The sequence below is a fragment of the Netta rufina genome, assembly GCF_964035555.1.
Source record: "Netta rufina genome assembly, chromosome: 5".
Classification (NCBI taxonomy): domain Eukaryota; kingdom Metazoa; phylum Chordata; class Aves; order Anseriformes; family Anatidae; genus Netta; species Netta rufina.
In genome coordinates, this window is record NC_140128.1 from 34,828,689 (window position 1) to 34,850,773 (window position 22,085).

The following is a 22,085-nucleotide window of genomic DNA, read 5'->3' on the forward strand; positions in this document are numbered from 1 at the left end:
GACATCAGAGAGTTATTTTAGAGTTCTGTGTTTACAAAATGGTTTCATAAGTTCTTAGAGGTGGCTTCTGAAATCAAATGGTTGCCACTACAAGCTATTTTTATAGACACTTTTCAGAAAACTGGGGAATTTACCAGCTGATATTTATCAATCTGGGTTGTACAGGAGCAATACTTCTGAAAAATCACCAGGCGATATATAAAACTATCAGCTTCCATTTCATTCTGGTTCTCATACAGAATACATTAGTGTTTACAGAGCAGACAGCTTATTTTCAGCATTTTTAATTTCCCACTAATTTGACCGTGAATCAGTCTTAGTTGGGTGATCAGTTGTGAAAAATTAGCCTAGCTGTGCTTGTGGGGTCAGAAATATAATGGGAATGATCAAAGCTTGAGAAACTCCTCTTTTTATAGGGGAAATCTTGAACTCCTGGAGAAAACAGAAAAGGAAATGAGTGAGAGAGAGAAAGAAAATGGAAGAAAGATTATTCAGTCACTAGAGCATAATTTTGGGAAACTCAAATTAGAGATTAAGAAGAAAAATTATGGCTTGATGACACAGAATTTAGCTTCTCAGCCATAAGGAGAGAGAAAAGCCTAGAAGGATGTACTGGACACATTCTTCAGAAAAAAATAATTGAATAAAAACACAGTTTTTTTAAGTTCTAAGAAAAACACTAAATGTATTCTGTAATTCTGCAATTTGGTATTAGGAAACATTATGTTGTTTATTCTGGAAATGAAATTCTTCTCTTTATTGATTCTTTTCTGGCTTCATCTTCAACCACTTTCCAAAACTGATGCATCAATATCTTATACTTTGCAATATTTATATTGCAGAACCAATAAAGATTATGTTTCTTCATATAACACAAGCTGTAGTCCAAGATTGTTCTCACACCCAAAGTTTATCACATTGGTTTTTGTTTGTTTGATTTTATTTGTGCATACCATTAACTTGGCAAGTCTCTCATGGTAACCTGTCTATGCAATAACAGTGGAATTTCGTTCCTCCCTAAGATATTATAGTTCCAATAATACCAAGACCAAAGATGTATTACAAAGCAAAGAACAATGCAACTAGAGTCAGTGAGGTTTATCTTATTAATATATATATATATTTAAATTATTTTTCTAGTAAGGTATCTAGACCAGTAAGTAGAAAATGTAGTACAAATAGAACTACTAGCCTGGGAACAAGGAATTGAAACAGAGAATGTGTTAAATAGAGCTATGGTATTGTTCTAATCATAGCTCAGAAAATAGTCCTGGAAGATATTGCAGACAAATCTGTGAGCTTTATGTGCAGCTGGAGAAATTAGAACAGAAAGTATTCAAAAAGTAGTTGGCTTTTTTTTTTTTTTTTTTTTTTTTAACTCAAATTACATAATTATGTACTGACCATCTTCGAAACTAGTGCAGAGAGTAGTTAAAGTAGGCTTCAGCATACTGTGCTTTGCTGCTGGACTGCTATATAAATTTTAGAAGTCACTCATCCATTTCAGTTTATCCACCTAACTACCGGTATATATTCCCAAATGTTTTTTTTTTCTGCTGGGGAAGAGTGAGGTTGAAAGGAAGTGTAAAGTATCCAAAAGGTGTTGCAGCACCTTTTGTGCAATGATCTTTCCTGTCCTGAAAGATCAGTGCAATGATATTTCCTGTCCAGTAATTACCCAAATTAAAATAACTCAGCTTTTGTATATATATATATATAGTCTTGTCTGCTTTACAGCAACAACATCAATACCTCCTTCAGTTTCTCAAGACCCCTGAAATAATCAGTTTTTCTCATTTATGTCACCAGTGAAAATGTTTACAATTATAGACTGTCTGTTCAAGATGTTCTGTTACACCAACTGGATTATATAGTTTGTTTGCCAGGAACAAACAGAACAGATGATTGAATGCTCAGTGCATTAACAGTCTTTGGAGTTTAGTGTAGATATAATCAAAAGATCAAAACTAGTGCTTTGCTAAAAGTGAAAGTGACAATGGTTTATTTGTTTCATGATAAATTTATTCTGGGCAGTAAGACTCCAGAAAAAAATCCTGTATACTGACAAATTTCAATTAGGTTAACTATATTCTGCCTCCCTAAATTCCCCCCGCAGTTTCAGATAGAGACACTTTTCTTAATTTTCTTTCCTAGCATGTTGCATAGAGTGGCTGTGTTTTGGTAAATAGCTGCTGAATTCTACCCAACATGTGGTTCCTTCTTCGTCAGTAGCTGCACGGTTTGAATTTTGCGTAATTACACTAGGAAACCTTCTGTCCTAGGCAAGAGGAAAAGACAGATTCCTTTGGTGTTTTAACTTTCTGAAATCATGAAAATGAAAATGAATACCTGGTCCCAAACATTTTTTCCTTGAAGAACTGAGCTAAAGAGATTAACTGTGTGTGTGTGTGTGGTGGTAGTAAAGGTACATTATAAGATCAGTGAAAAAATTTCACATGCCTTCCTTTCAATCTTATCTTGCCTTGAAATGCTGTCTCTGTGTCATTAGCTCATAAAGGGGAATTAATTTTGATTTTGGTTACAGAAAGTGCAGTCACATTTCTCTTGTTAGTTCTTCATCTTAGTCAGATAAATTGACCTAGGACTGATATCTCTCTATCTTTGCCTTCTTTTCCTACATCAATGTGAGATAGGTACTTTGCCTTAACATAGAATGTATGCTCACTAGCTCACTAAGAACATCAACAAAACCTTATTCAAACTATTCTGTTAGCTACACTGTGTGTATGTCTTGTGACAATCTTCACTCCATGCTCCTTCTTTCATACTGCTCCTTGTTTCACTAGCAGCACTTTTTGTGGGTGTTATGAAATCAAAAGGAATGAGGCAAAAGATACATTGAAATTAAGTGGGACTGTACATCATTATTCATGACAAAAACTGATGTGCATATTAAAAGGTTTGACTTGAGAATTTTACCAGTGGTTCCGGGTCTTGATCCTGAGTGCTAAGTGATAAAGTTCTTCTTTGTTGAAAATAATCCTCAAAGAAATAAAATTGGTGGATTTGAGTGTCTTTAAGGCATTAACAAACCCTGAAAAATCTGATTTAATACCTCAGTCTTCTATATCTCTGCTTTAGAGGTGATGTAATGTTTATATAATACTGCACTTTTAACATTCAAATAGATGTCAGAATGAAAAAAAAAAAAAAAAGGAATGCATTAGTCTTCATCCAGAAAAATCAGAAAATATAGATATAAACATAGTCTGAGATATTTTTTGTATATGGTAAATAAGATGAATAAATTGATTTTTGTATTATTATTATTTTTAATTTTTGTGTAAGTCTTGTCTCTTTGTGATTAGACTGAAATTTCTGAAGGATTTCAGTAACACATCAGAAAATTAGCAAATCAGAGAATAATAGAATGGTTTGGGTTGGAAGTGACCTTAAAGATCACATAGTTCCAACATCCCTGCCATGGGCAGGGACACCTCTCACAGGATCAGGTTGCTCCACATTAGTTTAACAATAGCTTTCAAACTTAATTTTTGACAAAAATAATTTCTCCTTTCTGTTCTTTGCCATATACTTGAAAAAAAAATCTTTTATCAAACACAAAAATGAATGGTTTAGAAAACATTTACTTACTAGTAAATACTTAATAGTAAAAATGTAAAAGTAAAAAAATCAGAACTCATAATTTTAAACTGTTAAAGATACTGGAAGAAAAAAAAGCTCTCTTACAAGACAGTAGAATTTGCTTTTCAGACAAGTTTCATTACACAGCACCTTTTGGTGTTATTTCAATGAAGCTGAAAGATTTTTGATGCGCAATGGAAGAAAGCAGGAGTATAGAACTTATAAATCCATATGAAAATGATGAAATGTTCCTTTCAAAATTCATCAGATGTTCCTAGTTCCTTTTGTTTTTAAAAAATATATTTTGAAATAATATCAGTAGATTAGCAGTAGAATAATTTTAGCAGATTAGATCAGTAGATACAGTGGTATATTTAATGTGCCTACATATGAAGTTCAGAAAGCTGAGAGGTGAAAATCAACAATGAGATGAAAAGCATATTTTGAGAAGAATATGAAATGAAAGTGTTTAGCTCTCAACAATCCACTTTTTTTTTTTTTTTTTAAATTTTATTTGACTCATTAAAGTTATTACCCTATGACGTTGTATTGATTTTTACTGCTCTGCTATAGAAGCATGTTAACCCAATGCTCTGGGCACTCTCAGCATAATTAAATATATACTAACTACCCTTTCTGTCAATTATCCCTATGTTCAAATAAACTCACTACTCAGCAGTATAAATACAACAAACAAATTAATTAACCTCCTGAAAAAAATCACCCTGAGCACTCAAGCAGTCCTGTAGGGCTGCCTGACATGCATCTCTTTGTGATCTCAGGAGAAAGTGTAAGGCAGGTGCTGAGGAAAATATAGGGTGGGTAAGATGTGTTACTGGCTGTTTAACATGTGTTACTGGCTTAGATTATTGCATGCTGACAAATGAACCCCCAGCACAAGTGATAATCTTTAGGTATCGGTCTTGAATGCCATCCAGAAGATCAGAGAAATGCCATAGTCTAAAATCATTTTACAGGAGTTTTTCAGTGAAATGAGTAGACACCAGGTTAAGAGGAAATAAGCAACACTAAAATAACACCCTTACTGTTTTCAGATATTTCTTTAAATGAAAAAGTTGGTTTTGTTTGTTTGTTTGTTTGTTTTTCCTATGAAAAAAAAAACAAAGAAAAGAAATAAAAGCTTTTTTTTTTTTTTTTTGGTGTGTGTGTTTTTGTATTTTGTTTGTTTGTTTGATTTGTTTTTTATTTTGCGTTTTGCTGTAAGTATGGACATATTAATGGTTAAAGAAAGTACTTCCCTACTTCTTTAAAATTTCCTTTCAGACTTCCTCATAATTGCCATCAGCTTTATAAAGAAAATCATATTGTTATATTGATTAACAGTGGCTGCATTTTCCAATTATTTCTATAATGAGTTTAGTGGCAATGACCCAGAAAATGGACAAAGACCTCACTTCAGATTAATGTTAATTTGATGTAAATTGTTATTTTTTCCCTCCTCACCAGCAAATGATGATGATAGATTCCCACTGTTAATTAATCAAAACTTCTCAAAATAGAGTTCACCAGGTGGAAATAATTAGCAGTTAATTGTCTCCTGTTTATTACTCTTCAGAGATGTAAACAACAGTCTGGATTCATTTGACAGTATTTACTAAAAAGCTTTTTATTAAATAAATTAGAGGCACAAATGATGTTGTTATGGTATGAATATTTGTGGTTGTGCATTTGTTTTATGAGACAATTCAATGGACAAAGAATTAGCAATTTCCCACTAGAATTAAACAGCATTAGAGCAGGTGCAAACATTGGCCTTTTGTTTAATCTGTGAGGTTTCTTTCTGCTTATTATTTCTCAACTGAGTAATGGAGTGACGAAAAAGATGAACAGAGTATGTTTTAATAGGAAATCACATATAAGCAGGAGACTTTTATCTCATTTACACTTTGATGGCTACAGAATCATAGTTTTGTGTTTTAGAAAAACATTCTTAGGCAGAGGAGAGCTTAACTAACAGATGTATTGATGTTGATGACAATGGGGATATCTCTTCTTTGGATTTAGCAGTCAAACGTCCCTTAGGTGCTCAAGGCCTGTTAGAATTTATTCCCATAAATTATGCACTTTGATTCAGAGGGAATGTTAGAACCCAGTTTGTTGTTATATGTATAAATAGATTAACTGTCAGATTAATAAACCAGGTTATTTCATGAGCGATGTTTTCCAAAACAAAAGCAAGAGGGCAATTCATCCCCAAAATACAGTCTCACATTAACATAATCAGCAATAGTTGGTCTGCAGTTTATTCTTTAAAGTGTCCCTCTTTAAAGCCACTGAACCTATTGAAGTCTGGCTTGATCCTATATGAAATGTGCTTACTGATCAGGTTATAGCCAAGATTAAAGTTAAGTATGTCTGTGTTCCCTAAAGCAGCAATTTTATATGTTTATTTCCTTTTCCTAGGGACTGCTTTATAAATTTCATTTGCATTAGGAAATCGGGATAGATTTGTTGCAATTTCTACCCATTTCACATTGACTGTGTATCACAGGTTTTCCAGTTCATATGACAAACAATTATTTTTTAAAATATGAATGTGAAAACACACCAAGAATTAAACTTTGGTAAACATTTCTTTTTTTCTTCCTATTACCTATATATATTAGTAGTAATCTAATTTCCTTGCCATGTAGAGCAAGCAGCTTTTAAAACTATCACTTTAAATTCCAGCCAAGGTTTTTTGTTTGTTTGTTTATTTGTTTTTGTTTGTTTTTGTTGTTGTTGTTGTTGTTTGTTTGTTTTTGTTTTTGTTTTTGTTTTCCCCCCAAAAACCCGGTCTTACAGTAAAATATGCCTGTTTCTGGCCTCATTGTCTCTCAGATGTACACATTGTGAAGATATTACATAAGGTTGGTTGACTTAATTATTTAATTGTGATGATTAAATGTTCATTTATACCTATAAAGAAAATGTGTGTGTCTTCCAATATATATATACATTTATATATATAGCTCTTGTGTTTGTTTTAATCAAATGATACAATAAAAACTAAAGCATAAACTTCAGCCATCACTTAAAGGACTTAACTGTCAGCTATTGATAAGCTACTGTCAGGGTAAGGTCAGGATGTTGTAAATGGAAGATTTACACTGCCTAACCTCTCTGGGTCCAGTTGGTCAGCTTCCAGTTGCAAAATTAGTATAGCAAATTATGATCTATTATAAAGTAAGCAAATATGATGACCTACCTTAAACAATTTTTTTTTTTTTTTTTTTTGGGTGGGGGGGGTATAATATTGTTCTACTGTTCAGATTGGAGTTCTATAGCCATTCTAGTTCTGTTGTTCCTCTGTCAGAACAAAATTCCACTGAACTTTATCTCTCATCAATTATTTCAAAAAGATTTAAAAATAATCTATCTTTAATAAAGAATATATTTCTCTAATAAAGCATGCATAATTCTTCCATGTGACTTGGTAATAGATCAGTCTGAATACCTCAAAATTAATTTTTCATTTTTTACCCCTATCGTGATATTTTGTGGGTTATTTTTAGCTTTAAGAGTTCCAAAAAGGCCATTTAGTACTATTCTCATCAGAGTTTCTCTTTATGACTTTAAAATGTCATAGCTGTGATCATATATTAGTACTATGTGTAGTAATGAGACCATTTTCTTAACGATGTGTGTTAAACAGCAGGGGGGGACAGCTGATTACTACATTTTTATACATGGGTGTATGTCTATATATATACCTACAAACCCGCACATACCTCTGTGCACACACACGTATATATATATGCATGTAAACTGCTAGATTAGACTTTAGATAAAGGCTGTAATTTCATCTGCGGGTTTACTCCCAAAATTTATGCCATCACTGCCCTCCACTGAAACCAGAGTCTCAAGTTAACATGGTGGTAACATTTGATTTTGCACTTTAGCAGCCAAGATAGCTGGCCCTCAGACAATCTCTTTTTTTTTTTTTTTCATGTTTACATCAACACCACTGAGATAAACGTATACGTTAGGCCAGTTTTCCTTTTCTCTGGATTATATTCTAAACCCTTTTGTTTTTTTTTTTAAAAAAATCTTATGAGACAAATTTCCACTATTTCAGGTTATGTTAATTCACTGCAGCTGAAACTTGAAAGTTTGTAGCAATTTGCACATGCTAATGGTTTATCTCTGACATGCTAATGTTTTATTTATGTTGTTCTTTAAAAAGTGTCCACAAGGTAGAAAATGAGTGAATACAGTCAGCCATTCTGAGACACAAGGAGACAAAAAATAAGGGAATATTTCTGAATGCTCTGTGCAATAAAAATCTAATAAAAATCCAGCCCATATTTACATTGACTTCTGAAAAAAGTTCCAGAAATGTAGCAAAGCTGTCTTTAAAAACACTTAATTTAGAGTTTCATCAAGACAGTTCTTTGAAAATAAGTTTTTGTATTCCTACTAATAGGTTTCAAAAGAAGCTGTATGTCCAGAAATTGAAAGCTCATAAATTCACGTTAAAAACCTGAACTGATGCAAACTCTATGACTCTAATATCCAATAAAAATAACCCACCAACCTACCTCAATAATTAAATATCAGCTACTTTGTATTTACTTATAATAAGTATTTTGGACTAAGACCATCTGCAGTTCTGCAGTATATACATACAAATAAGTGGATGAATGAGGAAATAAATGAGTAAATACTACTTGCCACATTTGGCAGGCCAAATAGGATTGTTTAAATGTAGGCTGAGAGGCACATCAACTGTGCAAATGTAAGAAAATTTAAGGTTTTGCCAAAATCTAAATAAATTCAGAAGATGATTTGGTTTCAAGTTCACAGGATACACACCAAAATAAGAAGAAAAGGAGGAGGAGAAGGTATTTTCCTTGTGAAGAGCAGGGTTGGTAGCTGTGTCTTCATTATGATTTCAACAAGCCTTCCCTCAAACACCGTGAATCTGGAACAGGTAACAAAATACCATGTGTTGAATTGTCAATCGTCATCAAGATTATTCTCTGTGAATTCTACAAAGAGAAAAAGAGGTTTTTAAAACTCTTTCTAGCCTTTTCTAGATATCACTAGGGGATATTGCATATAATGTAACTTTGAAAGCTGAAAAAAGCAGGGGGAGGAGGGAAAGAAATCAAAGACACTTTACACCAATGCAGTGTCAAAGTTAGACTAGGAATATTAAAAAACTTTTTCCATGAGTAAAAAATAAATTATTTTTATCAGATGAGATATGAAAAGAATAGCAAGATGGTATTTGTTTCTGCAACACACAGCTTTCTCACAACACTGTGTGAATCTTTCAGAGTGATAGATGTGTGCTCACATGTAACAATTAAAACATCGGGGTGTTACCAGCACTCTTCTCATCCTAAGCCAAAACATAGCATTCTACCAGCTACTAGGAAGAAAATTAATTCTGTTCTAACTGAAACCAGGACAATAGTTCTTTCTTTAAGTCTCCTTCAACTTCAGATGAGAGGACAAGCATAATATTTTTTACTTGAAAAATCTAGGAATACCCCTTTTAGAATTCACTTGCCTTGACAGAATGCTAGTTCCTTCATTGCACAGCCTAGGTTGGTGTGAGAGGAAAGGGGCCAAAGTCAGTAGGATAAGAAGTCAACAGCTCCAATGTACAAAATAGAATTATCCATCACCAAAACAGTTTTTAAAAATAAATAGCCCAATGTGTACCATAGACTAGTTGTCAAGTAAATCTAACCCCCACACTGACAAGTTATGTGTATTTTCACTTGCTAATTTACCCATTCAATTAAAAAATAATAATAACTGAATAGTCCAGTGTGTATCCTTGTCTAGTTCCCAAGCAACTCAACTTACTCAGTGGCAAGTTATGTGAGTTTTACCATTTAAAATCAAAATGTACCTACCATAGTAGCCCTGGTTTCAAATTACATGCAGAAAAAACACAATAAATGACCTCATATGTGTACCATAAATCTTAACTCTGTTTGCCAAAACTGAAGAAAAAGAGAATCAATGCAGAAATTGATCCTTTACATTATGGTTAAATAAAAGTCGTAGACCAAGAACGACAAAACCAGTCCTGCCCACCTCTGAGGAAAAACTGGCACCAGGATGACTTCATAACAACAGTTTGAATATCCATGGGCTTCTCAATTAAGAACATCAGAGACTTCTTTAAAGAAGGATGTAGAAATGTAAAGTTATTAATGTAAAATGCTTCGATCAAGGAAAGAGAAAATCTAAAAGCAGGTTATTTAAGTTAGCCTCTGCTTTCTTTTTCTGTATTTTTTAAATGTTAGAATTGTATTTCAAGCTGGCCCATAGATGAGATATCTATAAATAAATAAATAAAAAATAATGAAAAATTTTGTTCTAAAGAGTTTTTTGTTAATAAAGCAACCCAGAATTATTTTGTAGAAAAGAATACAACTACTAATAAAGCTAAAATACATAATGACAATAAAATGATTACATCAGCTGATTAGTCAGAATGAAAGGAACTGGATCTCCTTTAAGAGATCCTAAGATAAAGTAGCAACTTAAAGGGAAAAAAAATCTCCATCCTCTTCTCCATCCTCCCAAAAGAAGAAAAAAAAAAAAAAGAGAGAGAGAGAAGAGAAGTTAGTAATTAATATTTTCCATAATACAGAGACCCATCTGTTTTGAACATATACATTTGTCAGGAAGCTTTAGAGAGTGAGGGGTAAGAGTGACTCTTCATGACTCTGGCTCACAGCCATGAAAAAGGGTCAACATATTCAAACATTCTTCTATTCTGATGTCAGTAGGCTGTGAAATACAGGTGATCTGTATAATTAAATTCTGAGATGTTGTTTTCCTCTGAATACGGACATTTACTTATCCTATTTTTTTTTTCCATGAGATATCAATTACTTTTTAGATGCATTATTTTCTTAAGGAAGACCTTATCATTTCTATCAAGATTCCAGGTTCTTCAGTAAAGTGACATCAATACATTAATTACAGGATGTATTTTATTCCCATCAAGACTGCATGATGTACCTGTGAAACACTATTGCTCCCCCCAGAAAGCACTCTGAGTTGTTCCAGAAGACTTTGAAATCAGGACATATTATGCAATTAAAAAATTTTAATAAATAAAATAAAATTGAGCATAATTCAACATAAATAAAAAGTTGTTCCATAATCAATATTAGGTTGTATCTACAAATAAACTAGGAAAAAAAAAAAAAAAAAAAGTCCAGGTTTACCTACTAAAACAGCTGGATCATGAAAAAGGTGAACCTCGCAGCTCCAAAAAAAAATAAATTCAAGACTTCTGTGTCTTTCTGAAAACTCTCCCTCAGTTAGAACAATAGGGACATCCTCCTGATTTTAAAAGAAGGTTGGATTTGTTTTTCCTGATGTCTAAATCATGCTAACAACAATGTAACTGTTTTTTCATTACTGGGAAATTTTTGAAAGATGAGGCTCTAAGCAGATGTTCATTCTGTAAATACCTGTAGTGTCTGAAGATAACAACCTTCAGCTTCTTGCTATCTAATCTTCTGTGAGAAATTCTCTTTCTCTCACACTATTGTTGATGGAGAAATACATGTGAGCACTACTGCTTCAAGCCAGATCTAGAAAGTTTACTTAGTTCTGTAACCTATCTAATCCTATTTACACAAAATGTATGTCTTTCAAAGACACTGACTGCTCCAAGAAAGAAGACACTTAACAGAACTAGAACTGTGACAATGACTATTACATGTACCTGTTTCCCCCCACCCCTCCAACCCCAGTACTCTAGTGCTGTTTCTATCATACCTTTTTTGGGGGGGGTTGGATACTATAGGTTTAAGCCAAACTTACATTCATCTTGTTCCAAGGTTATCAGTAAATATGGATCAAATTCAGTAGCTATAGTGATATATTTAAAGAATGTTTGTAATCTCTAACCCTTCTACTGTTAAATATAATTCAGAGGATATGACTCAATGTCTAATTCTTTATTATGCTACTGTGAGGAAAACCAGGCTGTGTTAAAATCAATAAAATAATGTTACTGACTCATTCTATGTTATGCCATTTCATGTCATTCCAAAGTGACATTGAAATACCACTAATGGAACAGTGAAGCTATTTTGTAATTATCGTAATGGTAACAGCTACTGGTTGGAACAATTTGAGAGAATTTGGAAGGCATTTCTGCAGTTATTAAGCACTGCCACATTCCTTCCAAATAGTGATGATGGTATTAATTTAGTTCTATTCACCTCACAATAATGATATCCAGATAAGCCATTTTCAAGCCCAACAATTCAGGCTCAGCATTTCTGGAAGTAACACTGAAGTATGGAATGGACTGATTAGGCTGGTCTTGAAACACTTGCAGAAAGAACTAGTTCCATAAATAGGTCTTTTAAAAACAATGTGCTCACATGCTAAACAGATTATCATCAGGAAACATGCATGGGTAGATTGCATTCCAGCTGTCATCTTGACTCTATTTTGGGATAAAGTTTTCTCCTTCTGGACTAATTTCTCATTCTAGAAGTAACTGTGGTTCAATAAACATACATATCACTTAGCCAAAAAGGTCAGTGAAGATACAAGAAATTAGTAGAATTTTGTGCTCTCTGTAGGAAGGACCCAGACTCCAGACAACTGCATTCCAGTCCTATCTTTGCAGCTTCTGTGTCACCATGGCAAGACACATTTCCTGTGTATTGACTGGCATTCACTTACCTTCAAAATGAATTAATTATGCTGACATTATTTGTAAAGAGCTTCAATTTCTGCTTATGAAAATAGTATTCAGCTTGCCAATACCTATTATAAGTACATACAATGAAATGCTCTGTGGTCACCAGTGTCCTATTAGAAGATTGGTAAGTTTGTCTAAGGACAGATTGCTATCAAGTACTGACATTGTGCATGAAAACTTTGAGTATTTTAGTCACTCTGCTTTGTTTGACACAAGAAATAGGAATATTAAACATAGAATCACAGAATATCCTGAGGATACCATTAGCCCTTTTGACTGCCAGGGCACACTGTTGACTCGTATTCAACTTTCTGTCCACCAAACCCAACATATCTCTTTCTGTGGCGCTGCTCTCCAGCCTCTCATCCCCCATCTGTATGTACAGCTAGAGCTGCACCTTCCCAGGTGCAGAATTTGGCACTTGCCCTTGCTATACTTCATATTGTTGATGATTGTCAAGTCCTCTATTTTGCCAGGATCTCTCTGCAAGGTCTCTCTACCCTTGAGAGAGTTAACAGCTACTCCCATTTTAGTGACATCCACAAACTTAGTATACCTTCAAGTCTTGCTTACAAGTGATTTATGAAAACACTAAAGATAACTAGTCCTAAAATTGAAGGCCTGAAAACCCCAATAATAACTGGATGCCAGCCTGATGTAACCCCATTTACTATAACTCTTTGAGCCCAACTCATCAGCCAGATGTTATGTATTTACCTTGTTGTATGCCATATATTTTGTCAAGAAGGATATTGTGAGAAACAGTATTGAAGACTTTTCTGAAATCCAAAAAGATTACATCAGCTGGCTTCCCTTGGTCAATTAGGTGGGTGACCTTGTCACAGAAGGAAATTATATTTGTTAATCAGGACTTTCCCCTTGTTAACCCACGTTGGCTATGAACAATGACTGCATTGTCTTTCAGGCATTTTTCAATCACTCTCAGAATAATCTTCTACATAATTTTATGAGGCACTGAAGTGAGACTGACAGGCCTGTAATTACCAGGGTCTTCTTTCCTGCACTTCTTGAAAATTGGAATGTTTGTTAGCTTTCAGTGAACTGGGACCTTTCCAGATTCTCAAGACTTTTGCAAAATAATTGAGAGAGGTCTCATGATGACATCAGCCAGGCTGCTGAGTACCCTAAGATTTGGGCCTCATAGACTTATATGCATCCAGCTGGAGTAGCAAATCCCAAACACAAGTTCAAGGTTGGCTTGAAGTTTATCATTCCCACAGTCAAGGTCCTCATACTCAAGGCTCCAACAGTCTCAGAGTCCACCATCAGTGTTGAAGACAGAGACAAAGAATGTATTAAACATCTCTGCTTTGTCTCTGTCTGTATTTTTGAAGTGATCATCTTCATCAAGTAATGGACTTTAACAGGACAGGATTAATAGGCAGGTGTATCTTTTCATTCCATAGGTCTTTCTTGGAAAATGTTCATAAGAACTGTTGATGATTAGGTCTTCATCTGCCAAAGTGGCCACTCAGGGCAGGTGGAGTTGGATGTCTGGACACCAGCACCAGCTTAGCTCAAGTCCTTGTTGCACTGCCTGGCTCCTTGCAAAGTTGACCTGTCGTTGATCCTACAGCATCTTCCTACAACATATAACTTAGATTACAGATTAGTTTTCTCTCAATGTCAAATCTCCTTGAGGCACACACTTGATATCCCCATTCTTTTGCATGACCCACCCAGTATACCCTGGTCCTTGGGCGAAGACAATCCCACGAGTAGGTTTGCCTTTTCCCGAGGCAGGAGAAACCCACACTGCCCTCCCCATCGACCTTCCTACATGCACTACGGGAACTTTAGCTCCTTTCACAGTGTGTAGGGGTTTTGTTTCGGCAGGACCAGCACGGCTGTCAGATCCCCTATTGTTAACTAGCCAAGTGGTTTCTGGTAGATTTGTGTCCCATTGTTTCCACATCCCAGCACCTAATGCTCGTAACATAGTCTTTAACAGTCCATTGTACCTCTCAACCTTCCCACAGGCTTGTGGGTGATAAGGGATGTGGTACACCCACTCAATACCATGCCTCTTTGCCCAGGAGGTAACAAGATTGTTTCAGAAATGACTCCCATTGTCAGACTCAATTCTCTCTGGTGTACCATGACGCCACAATACTTGTCTTTCCAGGCCCAAGATAGTGTTTCGGGCTGTGGCATGGTTTACAGGGTGTTTCCAGCCACCCAGTAGTTGCTTCTACCATGTATCGTTTGCCTTGGCGGGTTTGTGGGAGTGGTCCGATATAGTCAATTTGCCAGGCCTCACCATATTGAAACCCTAGCCATCAACCCCTGTTCCAGGGAGATTTTACCTTCATGGCTTTCTTGATTTCAGCACAGGTCTCACACTCATGGGTAACCTGTGTGATGGCCTTAATGGTCAAGTCCACCCCTCGATCACGAGCCCATCTGTAAGTGGCATCCCTCCCCAGATGTCCTGGTGTTTCATGGGCCCATCGAGCTACAAACAGCTCACCCTTATGTTCCCAGTCTAGGTCCACCTGAGCCACTTCAATTTTTGAAGCTCAATCTACTTCTTCGTTGTTCTGATGTTCTTCAGCACCACGACTCTTGGGCATATGGGCATCTACATGACGTACTTTAACATCCAGGTTTTCTACCCGGGCAGCAATATCTTGCCAGAGGGTAGTAGCCCAGATAGGTTTACCTCTGTGCTGCCAGTTGCTCTGTTTCCATTGCTGCAGCCACCCCCACAGAGCATTTGCCACCATCCATGAGTCAGTATAAAGATACAATGCTGGCCATTTTTCTCTTTCAGCGATATCTAGGGCTAGTTGTATGGCTTTTACTTCTGCATACTGACTCGACTCACCTTCCCCTTCCATGGCCTCCACAACCCGTCGTGTGGGACTCTACACAGCAGCTTTCCATTTCCAATGGCTCCCTACCACACGGCAGGATCCGTCAGTAAACAACACATACTGCTTTCTGTCTTCTGGCAACGCATTGTATGGTGGTGCCTCTTCAGCACGGGTTACCTCTTCTGTTGGCACTCTGAAATCTCTGCCTTCCAGCCAGTCCATAATCTCTTCCAGGATTCTTGGATGATTAGGTTTTCCCATTCAAGCCCACTGTGTAATTAACGTTATCCACTTACTCCATGTAGCATCAGTTGCATGGTGTGTAGTGGGAATTTTCTCTTTGAACATCTAATGTAACACAGGTAGCCGCGGTGCCAAGAGGAGCTGTGCTTCTGTACCCACAACTTCTGAAGCAGCTCAAACACCCTCATGTGCTGTGAGTATTTCTTTTTCAGTTGGGGTGTAATTGGCTTCTGATCCTCGATAGCCCCGACTCCAGAAGCCCAGAGGTCGACCTCGAGTTTCTTCTGGGGTTTTCTGCCAAAGGCTCCAGGTGAGGCCATGCTCCCCAGCTGCAGTGTAAAGTATGTTTTGCACAGCTGGTCCAGTATGGACAGGCCCAAGGGCTACTGCACGAGCTATTTCTTGTTTGATTTGTTCAAATGCCTGTTGTTGCTCAGGGCCCCACTCAAAATAGTTTCTCTTTCGAGTCACTCGGTATAGAGGACTCACAAGCTGACTATAGCCTGGCACATGCATTCTCCAGAATCCCACGAGGCCTAGGAAAGCTTGCGTTTCTTTTTTGCTAGTTGGCGGAGACATTGCTGTTATTTTATTGATCACATCCATTGGAATATGGCGACGTCCATCCTGCCATTTTACCCCCAAGAACTGGATTTACTGTGCAGGCCCCTTGACCTTGCTCTGTTTAATGGCAAAACCAGCTTTCAGGAGAATTTGGATTACTTTCTTCCCTTTCTCAAAAACTTCTTCTGCTGTGTTGCCCCACGTTGGGCACCAAAAAGGACTGTGGTGGTTTTACCGTGCTGGGCAGCTAAACCCCACAACCGCTCTCTCACTCCCCCTCTTTTAGATGAGGAGGGGGAGAAGTAAAGCAAAGAACAACTCACGGGTTGAGATAAGGATAATTTAATTAAAAAGGGAAATAATAATAATAATTAAATAAAGATTATTATGAACTAAACAATTTAACTAAGGGGAAATAAAAGGGAAAGGGGAAAAGGGAGGGGAAAAGGGAAAATAAAAAGAAGGGAGGAAAACAAACAAATAAAATAAATGAAGGTTATATGGAAGTGCAGAGGAAAGAAATTACTCTCTACTTCCCACAAATGAGCGATGATTGACCACGTCCTTGAAGCAAGGCCTCAACGCACGTAGCCGGTGTTCGAGATGAGGACCGACGTTTTCCCAACAAGAGCCCACCCCTCCCCTCTTCTTCCTGTTTCCACCTTTTATTGCTGAGTGTGACATCACATGGTATGGAATATCCCTTTGATTGGTTTAGGTCAGCTGCCCTAGTGATGTTTCTCTCCTCACTTTTTGCCCACCCCCTAGGAGGGTTAGAGAGAGGCCTGATGCTGTGCCACTGCTGCTCAGCAGTAGACACAACACTGGTGTGATAACACTGCTGTTCCATCTACAAGTGCAGAGTACAGCACTGTATGGGCTGCTGCAGGTAAAGTTAACATTCCAGCCAGACCCAGTACATGGACAAATGTTGTCTCTGATTCCCCTTTTGCTGTTATTATATTAAAACAAACAAACAAACAAAAAAACCCACCTTTTTATTGTCCCTCACAATTTTGTCTAGTTTCACCTCTAATTGAGCTTTCACCACACAGATTTTGTCCCTACAATAGAAAAACTGTATCTCCATAGTCCTTCCATGTTGCTCAGCCTTGCTTCCAGTTGTCTTATACTTCCTAATTCTGCCCAAAACCCTGGAAGAAGTTCTCTGCTTAGCCAAGCCACACTTGCTTGACTTTCTTCCACACTTACTTGACTTCTGGCATTTTGGAATGGTCTAATCTTTTGTTCTTAACAGAAGGTACTTTTCAGAAAGACCATCACTGATGGACCCCAATGTCTTCAAAAGCAGTTTCCCAGGGGACCTTACAAACAAGTTCCCCAAGCAGCCTGAAGTCTTCTCTCCCCATATCCAGGGTATAAGTTTTGGTGGCAGTTTTCCACCTATAAGCAAAAGTTATAAATTCAACTACTTCATGGTCACTATGGCCAAGACAGCCACTGGTTGACACTTCACCCATGAGACCATCTCTGCTTACAAGCAAAAAATCTAGGAGAGATCCTATTCCTAGTCAGATCCCTTACTATCTGTACCAAGAAGATATCAAGGTGTTTTAGGAATCTCCTGGAATTGTTTGTATCAATTGTATTTCCAGTTTACATCTGGCAAGCTGATGTCCCTCAGAAGGACAAGGGTGGCTGATCTAGAGTTATCCTTAGAGAATAATTCATCAGTGTCATTGTCCTGAATGAGTGGTCTGTAGTAGACTCCCACAGTGATGTCCACTTTATTTGCTTATCCCTTAATCCTTACCCAGAGTCTGAACTGTGTCATTGCCAACTGCAAGCTCCTTACAGTCCAGCCCCTCCATTATATATAGTCCCTACACTTCCACCGCTCTCCCCCACTTCTCCTGTTCTACACCTTCTGAAGAGCCTATAACCACCCCTCATAACACATCAGTGACAGGACTCTTCCCACCAGGTTTCGCTTATACCAATGATGTCATAGCTTGGGAACTGAGCCAAGGCTTCTATCTCCTCTTTCTTGTTCTTTTTGCTGTGTGTAATGGTGTAAAAACATTTCAAATGTGTTTCATTGAACCCAGAACCTTCTTAGAGAAGACTGAAGGATCTCACTAGCATGTAGTCCCTCAAATTTTGTCTTGCTCTTCCACAGCTTTTCACCAGCAAGCCTGGTTTTATCCCTTTCTCCCTTCAAATCTAGTTTAAAGATGTATCAAATAGCCCTGCTAGCACCTGCACAAAAATACTTTTTCCCCTCTGAGAGAAGTGTATCCTATCAGACTACAGCAGGCCCAGTGTTGCCCATTCCTTCATGAGGAAACTCAAAATTCTGCTGTAGAAACCCACCTTGGGCAGACACATCTTTGATCAGCTGTGTCTGCCTCTTCTTTTCAATATTGTTCCTTGCTACTATCCTTCCTTGTTGGAAGGATAGAGAAAAATACTACTTGTGCCTCTGATCTTTTAACTAATTGTCCCAAGGTTTTGTAATCTCTTTTGATTGCCCTTTTACTTCTCTTTGCTACTTCATAGCTGCTGTTATGAAAAAACTATAATAGATAATAATCAGAAGGTCATACCAGGCTAGTGAGTTTTCTAATGAAGTCTCTTACTCAGACCCCAGGGAGGCAGCAGACTTCCCTATCGGTTGGGTCCAGTTGGAATAGCAGGCCCTCTCTTTCCTCAAAATTGAGTCACCCTGGCTGGACTTTTTTCCACATTATCACTTGCCTGTTCATCAAGTTCCAGAGGCTCATACCTGTTGTGTAAGGGCACATGGGAAGGTGAGTTAGGCAGGAAGGGTATTCACCTGTCACCCTGAGCAGAAATCTGCCTGCATTCCACCCTGTCTCTTAGGTCCCCTCCTACTGCCTGGTGACAAGAAGGTAGGGGATCATTCATTTCTTGTGGCTGGCTGACACATCTGCCTTAGGGATGGTAGAATTTATTTCACCTGTCAATCTTTTTTAATATTTAAACTAGAACATGAAATGAAAAATTATTGCATTACTTAAAAACAAAACCAACCAACCAACCAACCAAGTCTATAAATATATAACACTAACATGACATTTTTAGTAGCAATTTTTAATTTTACTTTCTCAGTGTTTCCTGGGACACCATTGTCTATAATCTGATTGTATTTCCCTGGCAAAGGATAATTTTGTGATGAATTATCTGTGCAAGGTTATCATGAAGTAGGAACATAACTTGGAGCACAACAGAAAGTAATGAGTTATATGAGCATGCATCAAAAATTTTGGAATGAGCAAGTTGGATATCTTAATACAGTTAACAAAATGAGAAAACTACTGCACTCTACTGGCTGAATTCAGACCTGATCAGATGGGTGATATAGTCCTATTAATAAATAAATCTAATCCATCTAAAACCAATGTAATCCATTTAGTGGATCAATACTCCATAGGTTTTTTGTCCTCCAAAAATTGTTCTACTTTATGTTTTATTAGGCACTGGGAGTCCATGATATACAGTTCAATTATTAGTCATAAAGAAAATTTAGTTCAGTTTTGATGTTGATTTATTGTTCCACTTTTTTTTTTTTTTTTTTAATCTTTAGCTCACTCTGTATCTTGTGTATAAATTAGTTGCTCATTCAATAGCTTATGTAAATAATTTTCATTCTACAGAATGTATAGCAGTTCATACTATTCCTAGATTGCATTGCATAAGTTTATTAACTTCATGTCAGGTGTTTTGCTTGTTTCTTTTTGATAGGGACATGGCCATGTTGAACATAAAAATAGCAAAGAGAAAAAAATAATGCAACATAAAGAAATATGAATAGTTTTCTCAAAGATCCTTCAAAATTTCTTCAATGGTACCATTTCTTCAATGGTACCATTTTCTTCAGTGGTACCATTTCAAAGGAAGAGTAGAATTTAGAAGAGTAGAAATATTTAAAATCTAGTGATTTTAAATAGCGATCTCGTTAGAAAATCAGGTCAATGATACCATTGTTGCAATGTGGTCACAAATACTTAGGGGTCCGTCAAATGGTTCTTACTCTTCCTTAGCCTGATTTCACAGTGGATCATAGTCAGTGGAATACATATGCTTCATTGAAAAATAATGAATGTGGGATATATACAGCATAACATTTTACTATTCATATTGTCATAAGTCTGCATAATTTTATTTATTTATATTTCATTTATTTAATTATTTTTAGCAAAGTAATGTCTTCAAGCATTTTCTCCAGCGACAAATATATAACAAAAGATATATAACATAATAAATTCCATTATAAATACATTATTCCATTATAAATACATTACATTATAAATAGCATAATTGTTATTATATATTATATGTAATATATATTATATTATATATATCAATATACATTTTATTTTTATATAATATATATAATATTTTATATAATATAAAATTATATATATATAATTATATTTTATATAATATAAAATATTATATATTTGCCCTTTGATTTTCCTTTGTTATGCATCTTTGTTATGCATTTAAAGACAAGCATATTGTTCTTATTGATAGTAGAAATAGGAAACAGAGGAAATCTTTTTCTTCTTGTATCTCTGAAAATTTTTGAATGTAGCTTGATTTCTCGCTATAGGATTTATCTCTTTTTACATTTGAAGTTTATTCACTACTGTCAGAGTCTACGTTGTTCGTTACTTTAAGGTAATATGGTAATCTACTTAACACAGGCTCTGTAGCAACTCTCTCCATGAAAAGGGTCAGTGTAATCAATATAACTATTTGAAGTGGAAACCATTCCTTTGAAAGTATTAAAGTAGCAAAAAACAGTCCTTATTTAAAATCCTGTCTAGGTGTGTTCTTAGCATGCTCTAGTGTCAAGCCAATCACACAGATAAAAGCATTGTTGCAATAGGTTTAACAAAGCTTTTAATAACATAAATTATTTGTTCTGTCCCCAAAGAATTAGCACTTAATCCTTTACAAACTCTGCAATCACAGAAATCATGTAATCTGTCATGTGCATGGCATAATACATTCTGTAAAAATGACTTCACATTCCTTCATGTTCTTTTGAGAATGACCAATGATTATGGACTACATGCACAGAAAATTAATAATCAGTCTTTATTTTCACTGTTGATATCTATGATAGTCATAGCCAAATAAATCATGTGTACTCAGCTCTATGTATACCTAGGAAATCAAATGGACTGAACTCACTTAATGTGCTACAAAAACTTCCTTATGTATGCATATCAACTGTATAGACTATTAATCTTTCATGCACAGTTGTCATTTTTCCTACCAGTTGCTGAAGATTTTAAAACAAGCAGTTTTCATGAAAATATAGGCATAGCTGTATCCTATTAATAGAGTGACTGCACCAGTTGACAAGGGAAGGCTGGCCAATATCATCTATCTGGACTTCTGTAAGGCCTTTGACACTGTTGACATGACATTCTGATCTCCAAATTGAAGATATATCGATTTGATGAGTACACCATTCAGTGGATAAGGAATTGGCTGAAGGCTGCACCCAGAGACATGTGGTCAATGGTACTGTGTCTAGATGAAAGCTGGTGACAAGTGCTGTCCCTCAAGGGTCTTGTTCTGGGACCAGTACAGTTTATTATCTTTATCAACAACATAGACAGTGGGATCGAGTACACCCTCAGCAAGTTTGCAGATGACATCAAGCTGCGTGGTGTAGTTGATACAACAGAAAGAAGTGATGCCATTCAAGGGGACCTGGAAAAGCTTGAGAGTGGTCCCATGTGACCTTAATGTGACCTCATGTGACCTCAACAAGTCCAAGTGCAAGGTGCTACACCCGGGTCAAGACAACTCCAGAGGAGAGTATAGACTGGGAAAAGAACTCATTGAGAGGAGCCCTGCAGTGAAGGACTTGGAGTTCTGGTGGGTGAAACACTTGACATAAACCAGAAGTGTGTGCTTGCAGCTCAGAAGGCCAACTGCATCCTGAGCTGCATCAAAAAAGGAGTGTCCAACAGGTCACTCAGTTCAAATCTTCAGTTTAGAATTTATGGTGAGAGAAGGAAAACTGCCACCAAAACTTCAGCCCCAGATATGGGGAAAGCAGACTTCAGCCTGATCAGGGAACTAGTCAGCAAGGTCCCCTGCTGCTTTTGAAGGCATTGGCGTCCATCAGTGCT